This window comes from Apteryx rowi, unplaced genomic scaffold (genome assembly GCF_003343035.1).
Source record: "Apteryx rowi isolate R43461 unplaced genomic scaffold, aptRow1 scaffold_125, whole genome shotgun sequence".
Classification (NCBI taxonomy): domain Eukaryota; kingdom Metazoa; phylum Chordata; class Aves; order Apterygiformes; family Apterygidae; genus Apteryx; species Apteryx rowi.
The window spans coordinates 1,826,709-1,839,939 of NW_020447475.1; positions in this window are offsets into that span (position 1 = coordinate 1,826,709).

A 13,231-nucleotide genomic window follows, 5' to 3' on the forward strand; every position below is an offset into this window, starting at 1 on the left:
GCTCTTGCAACAGTGCTGTTAGCTATTTGTGGGAGTTTGTCTGAGCTTCTGTGCTTTCCAGGTCTCAATTTCTTTCCAGCACTGAATGAAAAAGATTTTTTAAATAATTTTAAAATCAAATAAGCATTCGTGTTTCCATCATGTCCTTCCACCAAATATAATACTCTAAGTTTTTCTGTACATTGGCTAGACATGTTATTCTAATAAAGACAGAGACCAGAGTCTAGCACGGTGTCTACATTGGCTCAGGCAGACCTCGCCCAACTTTTGCTTCCTTCTCCCTAGGGCTTGTCCAGCCCAGGCAGGGAGCAGAGCAGGACAAAGCCCTCTGCCAAGAGGAGGTTTTTGCTGAGCAGTTGTAGGTAAGAGTGGATGGCAGCAAGCAAAGAGACAAGGCCTCCTATTTTCTCCTTACTACAACAAGGTGGAGTCAAACACTTTGATTTAGAAATTGTAGGGAAGGCAGTTTTGATATGTTAGCACAGAAAATGTCTACAGGAACAGGGCCATAACCTGTGTAAATATAATACTTAACAGTTTCAGAGTCTCCAGTGGTCTGAGACACCTTGGTCTTAAAGCAAAGTATATGCTGAAAAACATATTCCAGAAAATCAAAAAGAAGGATCACAAGTTACATTTATCAGGAGAAGAGACATTGCACCAACCTTACTTATTTACAGAGCATATCCCAAAACTTTTAGCATTTCTTTACAGATCTTAATTCTTTGTGGTAGATTCTTCATGGCAGGAGAACCTGAAATAGCTTTGGAAACAGGATTTCCTGGACTGGACTGTTAGTTAAACTATTCCTGTCTCAGTTCAAAAAATGACATTGAACAAAAGAAGATTGTGTTGTTCACGCAGATGAGCTCACAGTCTCAGACCTGGGTGGGGGAATGATGGGAAAACCTATGTGTGAGAAAACGGCCTCACTCCTCTTCAGTTATTGAGACACAGGGCCCAGCCCTACAAGACTTAGGGTTAGARATCATGAGGCTGAAGAGTTCCTTTATGTATCACCTTTTTTGGCCTGGGGGTTCATCTGTTCCTGCTTGTCAAAGTAAGGACTTGATTCTTAGCAGGCAATATCCTGAAGTTAAGGCAAACAGCAATTTAGGCAAAGTCAATATCTTCTATGTAAAAACAACAAACAATGATGCAAGCTGTCATAGGGAGGCACTTGTTGAAGCCACATTAGATATATAACACCTGACAAAGACTCATGGAAAGAGTAGTCTTACAAAATGTAAAGTTTACTGTACCTGGATGGCCTGAGTATGCTTTTTTTAGTTGTTTATCTGTCAATGGTCTTGCTGGTTACAGCACTAACATCTTAATTAATGAACACATGTGCATTGGCTGCCAGATCACACTGATAGTTTTTATTTGAATCTGTGAGCTAGGAAGCCGCTTCCACGGACAATTTGAAAAATTAGCAGTGATATATTATCTTGCAGGCAGGATTTTTAGTGCAATACGGCAGAACAGGCTGTTCCCAGCCAGCAGAACAGGGCGTTACGGCCCTGGCTCTGCTGTCGCCGGTGCAGCTCTGAGAAGAGATGGTAAGGGTACCAGAGTGGGTGCCTCAAAACACAGCTCAGCAGTTTCCTTGGGTTTCTCATATGCACATGTATATCTAGCATCATTCCTCCCTTGGCCTGTCCCRTCCTTGTGGTGAGAAGGAGCATTTCCATTTCTCTATCTTGCAGAAAAGTTTTAAGCAATTACCTTTTTGACACCTGTTCCTTTTGTTTTTGTGTTCTGTGCCTTCCTTTTTTGGAAAACCATGATAATAATATTATATGAACTTGCATAGACTTGTATCTCTGGGAATGTGCTTTTCACTGTTTTTGCCCTCCTTCTCGTACACATATGGCTTTAATGACCACAAAGGTCTATATTTTAACACAGCTCTTCAGGAAAAGGGACTGACTCAGAACCAGACCTGAGCTGAGAGAAACTCAGCTGAATTTCTCTCAACCTGATTTGAGAGGGGAAAAGGAGGTTTCCACAGAAAGTCCTAATTCTATCTGCACCACTAATACAATCTATTAAGGTCAGTAAAGCTGAAGGTCAGYGAAGCTGGTTTCTTGCTGCCTTTCCTGTCCTTTCTCTGCTTTGGGACAGTTTGTGCTCATGTCGTCCTGGGAGGAACTGCCAGCTTACAGGCAGATGCTTTCTGCTTACTCCTTTTCCTCATCTACTTTTACCTCTGCCTGCTGTCCCACAGAATCTCAACTGTCAATTCACAGAGTTTATTGGTCTTCCTTCTTGAAAATTATTTTCTATCTATCTGATTTTCTCACTCCTCATTTTTTAAAGGATTTCRAACTCTCTCTTTTCAGGATTTCCATGACCAGATTCATCTTCCATCTTCACATTTTCATCCAGCTTCTCTCTATTCCTTACAGTGAAACCAAGGTGAATTTTTACTCCCATTAACTTTCTTCAACTTTCTGCATCAAAACCCCCCCAAAAAACAAAATAGCTCCTTCTCAGAACTTGCACATAGCCTGTGTTCTGCTTCCTTTTCTTCCCAGCAGTTAAAATCCCCCACTGACACCAAATATGGTGCTTAAGATGACTGTCCAATTTGATCATAAAAAGTATCTTCCTGGTCTGGTGGTTTTTAAGACTTCCATCATGAAATTACTCACATTCTTTTCCCCTGTTCTCAACTACCCAGCTGGCCTGACTTCCCTCAGATGCTTAACTCTGGGCAAATGTTTGCATCAGAGAAGACAGTGCCTTCTTCCTTTTTCTTCTGTCCGCCTTTCAAAGCCACATGGCAGACAGGTTCTCCTGTCACCCTTAGGAGATAGTTGTCATCCATCTCCAAATTTTGTTTGCCCTGGGAAGGAATGTCAGAATCCCAGAATGGGGGTGGTATGTGGCTTTTTTTCCTCTGGCACAAGAACTTGATGCCCACTTGCTGCCAGGATGCAGTATCTGTTGTTGGATTCAGCTGGTAAAAAGAGGGGGTGGGAAGATGTCAGGAGGAATGCCTGAATCCTCCCTCTTCCATTACTGATCCTTCTGCAAATCTCTTGACCTCTTTAGCATCTTTGTCTTAGAAGGTCTCTGCATACATTTGGCTGATTAAATCATAGGACTTCTCAATAAGGAAAAGAGATAATGGAGGCAGAATATGACACAATCCTATAAAATCAGGATGCTGCAGGGAAGGTGAACATGGAATGATGATCTACAATCTTTCAGAACATACAGTCTTAGGGGAAARTGAATAAAATTGTCAGGAATCACAGTTTCAGATAGACAAAAAGGAAAACTTTTTCATATAGCCTACAGTTACACAGTGGCCAAATAAATTAAATAAACAAATTCCAAAAGGAACTGACACATTCATGGAGGATGGGTACATTGTGACTATTTAATACTATGTTCTGAATGTAATTTCCATCTCAGGAAGTCTCTAAGCTGTTGATTTTTGGAGGCTGGAAGGCAGTAAAAGGACTCTCTATATGCCCTATTTCTCATTCTTTTGTTTCAGTATCTGCTAATAATCACTGTCAGAGACAGGATGCTTGGCTAGACAGGCCTTTGATATGACTGTCTATGGCACATCTTATGTTTTTTAATGCATACTGGAGCAGCTTTGCCCAGAACTTGCAGTCACAGAGTTTCTTCTGCTCTGTGTGTTGCACTCATCTCTGTTCTTTTGATGATAACCAAGAAGGACAAATTTGAAATAAGTTTCATGATAGCAGCYTGCATAGCATAAAAAGCTTGGTGAAGGGTTGGTTTTGCTGCTTAACTGCTGAAACAACTTTGTGTTTGCTGAACCTCGTCTTTGGAGATCAAGGCTCCAAATTTTAATACTAGTGTGTTATAAGACATAGTGTGACATAATAATAATAATAATGTTTCTTTTCCCGCTTACTCATTTATTAATTGCTTTAATTACCAGAACACCTCAGAGCCTCACGCAGGGAGCAGATCCCCATAGTGCCAAAAGCTGTTCAGATGCAAAACAAAAAAGCAGTCCTTGCTTCAAAAAATCTGCAGCAAGCAAGACAGGATTTCTGATGCTGGAGTTTCTAGTGCTAAACTCTGAATTTGAATTTCAGCTGAGGAAATTAAAATCCACCTGGAGTCAAAATATCAATGAAAGTTGGCCTCAGTTGCTGGCGAGACATGATAGGACTCAGTGGGAAGGTTTTCACATGTGTTATGTCCTCTGAATAGGGTCCACATGTCTAATCCAATGACACTGGTGTGGAGAGGGCCTGCAGCTGGGAAGGACTCTTTACAGCTCAGCTTACTGAATCCAGCAGCTCTCGGATGTGCCTGAAAAGATGTTATGATTTCGTCTCATAAGTTCAAATTGAAGCCACTACCTCATAGTAGGGCAGTAAAGAGCTCCCTAGGCAGGTCCTTTTCAAACCTTGCTCTGAAATGTAGGGAATGAGGAATGCAGATGCAAATGGGGCAAAACCAAAGAAAATATTCCCCCAAATTTGGCGAAATAAGGCCATTACCTTCTAGCATTAGCACGACAGGACAAGCAGGAAATGTCAGGGCAGATCAACAGAATCAGTGCAGACGTTGCTCAGCATTTTCAGCAAGTACTGGGCTTTCTGTCTCGTTGGCTTTTTTGTTTCGTTTTGTTTATTGGCTCTTTCCACTACCTCAGGGTTCTGTTGGAAGGGACAGAAATATAAGGGCCAGTCCTGAAAAGTGCTGAACTCTCTAGGTCTGGCTCAATTTGAGCGGAAGCTGGTGATATGCTGCACCCATGCRCAAGGTCCTTGCTGCCTGGCCAAATTAATCCTGCTAACAGGTGTGAGGCTGTAAGCTATTGACGCATAGATTCAACTGTCCTAAGTCCCATAAAGTAGCAGCATTTGGCAGATCCTATTATTAATGATGTTAAGTTCGCCAACAACGTAAAATAATAACACTTGTGAGTTAAAAAAATTTAAATCATATGAAGATTTTCCTCCATTCCATCCAAAAAGCTCTTGTAAGAGGCTGATTCATCCGATATCATTTCTATCCCAAGAGCAAGGAAAGATAACTTTCCCACTCTTCCACTGTGGGAAAGAGAATCAAAATCAGCACAGATTTAGTCCACTTGGTGTTAGCAGAAAGTTGGTGTCTTTTTTTCTGAAAGAGTTTCTCCAAGCTGTGTTTGTTGCTATTTTCTAAAGAAGTGACTGTTCCTGCGTTGTAAGGTTGCTCATATGGTAGAAATCCAGTTAATCAGATAGATTTGAAAAACAGAAATGAACTATTTTCCTTGCTGCCTCAGAGCCATGTGGCTGGCTTGACAGTCCCTGTGGATTTATGTGTGAAATCCAAGCCCTGGCACTGCAGTCTTTATTTAGGGAGTTGCAAATACATACAGAGCAAGCGTTCTGCAGTTCCCCCAGAGCATTACAGCAGGATCTCAGAGCATTTACAAATGAATCGTTTAACTCTTACAGCYGCCCTCAGTCTTTTCTCCCTCTTCCCCCAAGTCATGAAGAGCTGGCTAATTCATAACCCTTCGAGACCTTTTTTGTTAGGAGGAAGCATTGGTTCCATGAGCCAGGTGCCATCTTTGCAGTCATCTTATTCACTTCCAACAAATGGACACAAGACTCTCTTTTCCCTGCGGGTACCAGCAAGTGTCTGTAGGTTTTGCCTGTTCAGTTTGCCAGGGTATCCCCTGGCTGCTTCTCATGGCTCTATGATGCACATCCCTGCAAACCCATACTCTCAGTCTTGGTGTTTGCCTATAGAGAACTCCAGTTTTGCTCCAGCCTTGCCACATTAGCCCAATTGCCTTGGGCACTGGCCTTCATTGTTTCCAATTTCCTCTCTACAGGAGTTGCTTAACTACCTCTTTCATTAAAACCAAAAACCTGCTCAGTCTGCCCCCAGATCTGAACAATGTGGCTGTCCTGGAAGTAGAGAGTCACTTGCTGGCAGTTGTTAACCCCTTCTCATATAGCAGTATTAATTATCATTAATATTACATCTGTTGAACATTGCACAAACATGCAGGAAGAAAAAGGTGTTCCACTGCAAAGAGCTCTTTTTGCTGTTTAATGATGAAATGCTACATCTGGGTGAAGCGAATGGAGGAAAGTAGAAGGTCAAAGCTAAAAGCGCTGTTTCAGATCAATAGTGTGATTGATCTCCATTTGCTGAATGCACTCTGCCACTTGAAACTGAAGTGGGGAGCCCAGAGAGGCCCCACTGGTGCTCAGGAAGGCCTGAATACCAGTACAGCGTGCCCATGGCTGCTATTCTTCTGCTAGGGAATGTGATCCCAGCAGTAGGAACCGCAGGACATGTTTTCTGGGGCTCCCCCCAGCTCCTCTTCTCTCTGGAAGTGCTTCTTTTCACTCCAGTTTGCGCACCATTGCTGATGATTATAATGGGTCCCCTTTTCTTCAAAATGTCACCTGTTCCAGTCACTGCAGCCCAGTGCCACATCACTGTTCTTCTTATCCCTTGAACAACTTCCCTGAGCTGTCCTACAAAGCAGTTACCTTCTCTTCATTGACATCTAAAGACTCTTCCAGTGAAGTCATCTTTTTTCTGCCTGGCTTGGGAATGGGCTGCTCATTCTACAGGGAGTATAGGGGAAAACTGGGAGGAAAGGAAGGGCGCCACTTGATTATCACAATTAGAAGTATAAAAATACACATTTTAAAAAATAGCCCAATGATGCTGCGTATGCTCAGTATCCCTGAGAGCAACCAAAAAGGTAACAACAAACCTGCCCAGTTAGGAACTGGATCCTTAAGTGCCCATGAACTGTGAAAGCTTTGTTTGAGTGCTGTAACCTAATCCTACACCTTGCATTAATTTTGCTCTTTTAGGCTGCCATCCTCCCAGACAGAGTGTGTACTTGTGCAGTCGGGAGCACCTAGTTTTGAGGTTAGTTGGAGCCTCATCACTCATGACCCTGATTCCCAGTCCCAATATCATTTGACAGGCAATATAAACATACCAGTTTTGTTTAGTTCCTGGATGTACTTTTGTCCTTATGTTTTTTCCCTTCCCCTTCCCCTTCCCTTCCCCTTCTCTTCCCTTTCCTTCCCTTCCCTTCCCTTCCCTTCCATTAAGATCTTCCAGTTTTGAGGAAGAGTTTATTTTGTAATTGGATCTGCTATGACATTACTAAGTTTCTGAATATTGCGATTTTTTCCCCACAGATCACCTGTAATTTCCATTTATACATAATACTTCAAAGATGAAAATTCAGATTATTCATTTGTTTTCATTTTTCAAAATAATTTTTAAGAAGTAGAAGATTAAATCCACACATATAGCTGTATTTATATAATATGGAAGAATGATTTATGAACTTCCTCCTTTAAAAAAAGAAATTCATGCAAGACCTTTGGGATTTTGGAGTCAGTCCTTTTCCTCACATAGGTCATTAGCACAAACCCATTTCCCTGTGAAGTAAATATATCTTCGTGTGAGAAAACCACTACTCATACAGCTTCTGGCTACAGAATGAGATTTGATAGAAAGAGCTACTTTTCCTCTCATTACTGCTAGTCAAGTTAACTATTTAACTGAAATAGTAGGTGTGGAAAATCAAAAAAGATTTCCAAAACTGCAGAGGGAACAGCATGCAATTAGCTTTCAAACTGAAATGTGTTGCTAAAAATACTATCTACTTCAGACAAGCGGACTCAGATTCATTTTTAAATTCTGATTGTTTGTTACATAATTCTGCCTTGATTAGAGAGAGATATAGATCAGAAAACTGATTTCTGACAGAATATTCACTACTCTCTGTCACTATTTCCTTACCATTGTGGCTGACACTGATGTCCTATTGTCTTTTCCAGTCTATTAGAGAAACGGGCATGTTGAGAACAATCTTCCATCTCTATATCTAACAYAGAAAATATATTCAATTTACTTTAGAGAATGTCATAGAGGGTTTTTTTAATCAATAGGAGCCAAACTGTCATAACTGATCTCTCTTTGTAATGGGAGGAAATTTGGCACTTTTATGTCTGTGTTCCTGATCTGCAAGTACAATTAGTTATGTAGAAGCCATAAATTAAAGCACTTAGGATAAAAACAATTTGTGGAGGCACACTTTTGCTTTCATTTATAGAGATCTGTTGTGGTTTTGTACATAAAAAAAATCATTTCTGTACTTAGGAAGGATGGAAATCAGTCACTTCACTCTTTAAGATGTTCAGGTGCATCTCTTACTTTAATAAATAAGAAAATAATTGATAGATATCTGAGTTTAAAGACCTGAAGATGTAAGGTTGCCTGATTCATGCCCCATTATTTTTCTTTTTCTTTTTTTTTTCCTAGAGTTCATGAAAAAATGAATTCTTTCCAGGTGTTTGTTGCTGGTTTGTTAATTGAAATTCTAGAAAATCTGCAAACTGAAGAATGTTGATCTTGAGTCTTCCATCTGAAATGAATGGTGTCACTTAGTAGTTGAGAAGATAGAAAGACAGCACATAGACGCTGTTGGTTACCTGTCTCATTGGGGTTCTAAGGTTTAATTTGGAAATATTAAAATTCTTTGAGATCTTTAGTGTGCAAGTACAGAGAGGGGGGCTGAAATCCATGTTACCCAGGCACACCGACAACATGACACCTCTTCTGGCTTACTCTGAGCCCCTTTAACTCTGGCTTTCTTGGCCATGCTAACTTTGACACAACAAGAGGAGGGTATCCCTTCCCCGTGCGTGTCTTGCCTGGTGCTGTTATGGGAGGTTGCAGATCTGAGCTGAAACTGCCTCATGCTGAGAAGGGTAAAAGCCTTGAACTCCAGCTTTCTGGGTGAATGTTTTAAACCTCTAAGCTGTTATATAAAGGTGACAGTACTGCTCCCCCTCAAGTCATAGGGTTTTATTTGAGGGCCTACTGTGCTTCATGCAGAAATCAGTGCTTCCAGCACACATTTGGCTTTTTCAGAGTACACCTACCAGACTGGACCCCACAGGGCACATGAGTGGAGAGACATCCAGTCTGCAAGTCCCAAAGGGCTGCAGATGTGAGAGAGGCACGAAAATACTCAATACAGGAGAGGTGACAGTAGTCCAGGCTGTCTGCATCGGAAGCACCTAGTGAACTTTACTGGAAAAAAGTCAATAGCTGTGGCCTTTTGTATCCCTTACAAGGCTAGGTGAAGGTTTTGTGGATTGTACTTGTAGACTTAGGCATCTCAGTTCTGCCTTGTTCCCCCTTAAAGCACCTCTGTCTGTTGACATGGTCTACTAGACTTAGGCATGTATATAGGCACTCACCTAGCCACTGCCTTTACATGAAGCTTCCTGAAAGTGAGACAAAATGGGCTGCTCTCCTGCAAAAACTGTTTGAATGCACAGGTTATACCTGAGGAATTTTCTAAGCAGGCCTTTTGGTTAAGTGTAAACATATTCGTGTACAATTAATGGAATCAGATGTTTTAGCATTCCATGAAACAAATTATCTGGCTAATTCTTGTCACTGGGAATTGACAAACTGAACTCTGCCAGGATCTGCACAAAAAGGGAATTCTGTAAAACCAGATGAGGCAGGACAGGGATTTCTGCAAAGCTGGGGTTGTTTCCAAAATGACTTACTAAAAATTAGGGTTTTTTTCCAAAACAATACTAACTAGAATTCTTCTTTATCTGTATGTCATACTGAAAAGAATTCTCTAGGCACAAAAGATTTAAGAGAGATTTGTTTTATGCTGAGTGCTCAATACTTCTCATTGGAGGTGATAAACACTTTCCTTCGCATATAGATCTGTGAACCAACTGAAGAAAAATGCATCTTGTTGCCATAGTGGGTCTGGGTTTTTTACTTACAAGTAACAGAAAAAATTAGTAGCTCCATTTAAAACAATCTGTTTGCTTTCTGCTTTTCAATGCAGTTTCTCTTTGGGGAAAGACAGGTAATGAGCTACATGATATTCTTCTGAAGCAATACTGAAACTATGTATACATTCATTAGTGTCTGCGTAGGGCTTGACATGCCATCACTTCAGTGCGGATTTTGGGTCTTGACTAACAGAATCACCCTCTTTTCCGCCTAGGAAAGTAAACTGGCTACTGATATGGCCTGGATATCTCAGACAGCTGAAACCAGGAAAGCGACCCGAAGATTTTTAACAGGCACGAGCAGCGGTTGACTTCCTTGCAAAATGCTGATGGAACGGGTGCAGCGCTTCTACGGGAGGGCAAAAATCTTGGACAGTTAGTCTTTGCCCACATGGTTTTCTACTTCAGGGCCGTAGGACATCATTTACAAAAGCAAATCTGAACAGCTCAACTTAAAAAGAGTATAAACAAAAAAACTCTTCAGCTTTGGGTATGATGCAGTCTTTTGATCACAGGACTCTCTGTTCCTTCAAAGCCAGTTGCTCATTTTAATTATCAGCTATTTAATCTTCTAATTCCTTATAGTCCCACAGAAAGTCTGAGAGGACCTTTTGTCCCCATCTCCTCTCTGTTATTCTGCCTTCCACACATTCCTGAGAGTAAAACTTAATATGAATTCTGCTTACTAGAAGAAAACTATGGAACTGACTTATTACAGCTTACGTCTGTTGCAGATCTCCACCGTGGCCTTATAGTGTCTGATCTTTCTGGCCCGTGGCTAACTTTGACCTTTGGCCTGGAGACCAAGATAATTTCCGGATAACTTAGCTTTTCAGAACAGCACAATACAAAGTGAACTGGTGCTGATGGTCGCATTCAGATTAGAAAGAAAGATGATCTGATAGTATTGTAAACTCTCTAAAGCACAGAAAACCTGAGACTAAGTGGGAATTACTGCCTATGGTCTGAAAGGGTAAAGTAAGAATTTGCTGGAAATAGAGAATATCAAGAAAAGAAATGAGAATGAGATAAGAGGAAGGCTTCCACCACTTTCCTGGAAATCAAGTGCATCTACATCACTATCATATTGGAGCAACTCTATTGATTTAGCTGTGGTAACGTGGGCTTCTCTGACCTAGTTGAGACAAGAATGTGACTCTGTTTTAGATGAAAAATGCTCCATAGAGCTGGCATTCAGCTTGAGCTTTCTAGGAAATGCCAGTCTCATCTTTAGCTTGTTGTATTTCTTCTGGAAAATTTCATCTGTGTCTGACATGAATAGACAATGCACCCCAAGGACATTGTAATGTTACCAGTTCCATTACACCACCACCATCACATATGAGGCCTCAGGAGACTGACTTGACAAGACACTCAGTTGCAACCTAGTTCCTGGTTTGACTTTTTGGGTTTGCTCACTGGGCTCTGCTCAAGAATGGAGATTTTGAGATTTTTGTGTCTACAACTACTCCTCACTTCTTGGAGATCAGGACAAAAAGAATTTCTACAAAGGGAATATATAATAGCAGAAAATAGCATGGGGGAACAGAGCAGGTAAAGTATAAACTTATTGTATAATCTTTAGAATTCATTTACAGAGGTTTAAAGTCACCTTGCTTGTGACTGACTCACATCCTTGACTCTATACAAGCTGAAGAGCACTGCTGATTAAGCAGTCCTATCTCTGCAATTCTCTGAAGAAAGCATGCAGCTGAAGAGAAGGACATGCTCTCCATTTCTGACCGTATGTTAAACTTTCCTTTTCTCTCTTTATTTAATTTATACTGATAGAGCAAATGAAGGAGATTTTGGAATAATCCTGGTGATATGCAGAGACAAATGATTAATGCTTCCTATCCTGGATACTTAATAAATTAATGTAACCTAAGACATCTTGAGGGGAATTGTTGCATGTGTGGACTGCAATTCTAATAAGTCCCCAGATCCTAAACCTTGCAATTAGATAAATGTGGTCAATGCTGCAATTACAAGCTGTGTGAGGCAGTGCCTTTCTGGCAGGAATCTGAAGTACTCCCATTAACTAGCGTTTAGGCTGCATCTGCAAATTTAAAGATAACAGAGAGAGGAAGAGATGAAGAAAGAAACGTACAGAYTTTATCAGCCTCACAGGAAAAATATATAAATGTCATAAAGTCAATTTATAGTCTCTCATTGCGCATATTTAAACTAAATCAGTTCTAGAAACTATGAACATTAAGACTGATAATGCTGCAGACTAGTAATTTTGCTCTGAATTTTGCTTCAGTGTATTCATTTCCTGGGGGAGCCACACCGGCTATCTTTTATTTCACCTTGGAAGAACCCACAAAATGCCTGGGACCATCCTCAGACTGGAAGGTTCATACCTACAGAAGAGGGGGTATAAGGATTCTACAACCCATGGCCAGATAAACCCATACCTTCATTTAGTAAGGGCTATGGACATACTTTGTGTGTATTATTTTTGTGCAGCACTATGCTATGTGTGGCTGGCCATCCAGCTGTGCTCGAAAAGCCTGTTCAGCTTTCAACAAGAAGACTCCCTCTCCCCCCTTTGTAAGAACCAGCATTTCCTGAAATGACAAAGGAAGAAGTAACCGCATGAGTTTCCAGGTGCATTGTGTCTGGACAGCACTTCCACCCTCAATAGCTCCTCACCAGCTGAAGAGCATCAATGCTCCTCTAGTGATCCTGCACAGCCTCAGAAGTTGGGTTGATAAGGAGACTGACTTTTCTTTCCAACAAATATGTTTTTTGATTAAATAATAATTCAATAAAGCAGCAGAAAGTTGCTTACATTTTGTGAAATCATTCTAGCATGAGCATTTTGCTGGACACTGTGGGTGGTTCATGCTGTGCATCTGACTCTCAATGCTTTAGAGGATGTAGCTGGTGACTCGGTTCATAGCACAGAAGACTCCCCTCTAAACTAGTGTTGTATGGGACTAGAGAGGACATCAAGTGTGGATGCAATGTCTTTCAATAAGATTTAAAATGGAGTGGTGCAGAGCAGTGAAAGAAGCCTTGCATTGGCTTTCTGGGAGACGTGGCCTATGAGGTCTGTAGGCTGGTGGATCTTATAGCAATATTTCATGTCATAACAGACAGCTTAGGCAACAAAATTAATAACAGATGTGGTGCCAGGCTGCAAAGAAGGGCAAGCAGACTGTTGAAAATCCATGACAACTTGGTATTCATGGTGAGAGCTGTGACTAGATCTTTGCATCTTTGTATGAAGGGGTCATTTCACCCTTGGAAATTTAGACTCAGCAGGTTACAGTTTTATAAATTTTGATCTGCTTTAGAGTATGAGTATTAATTTTGGCTATGGACTATGCAGCCACTCATTGCAGTCTTGTGACATCGGATTATGACAATATGCTCTTTCTGAGTCTTCATTTTAGGAAATTAATATTAAAAGAATC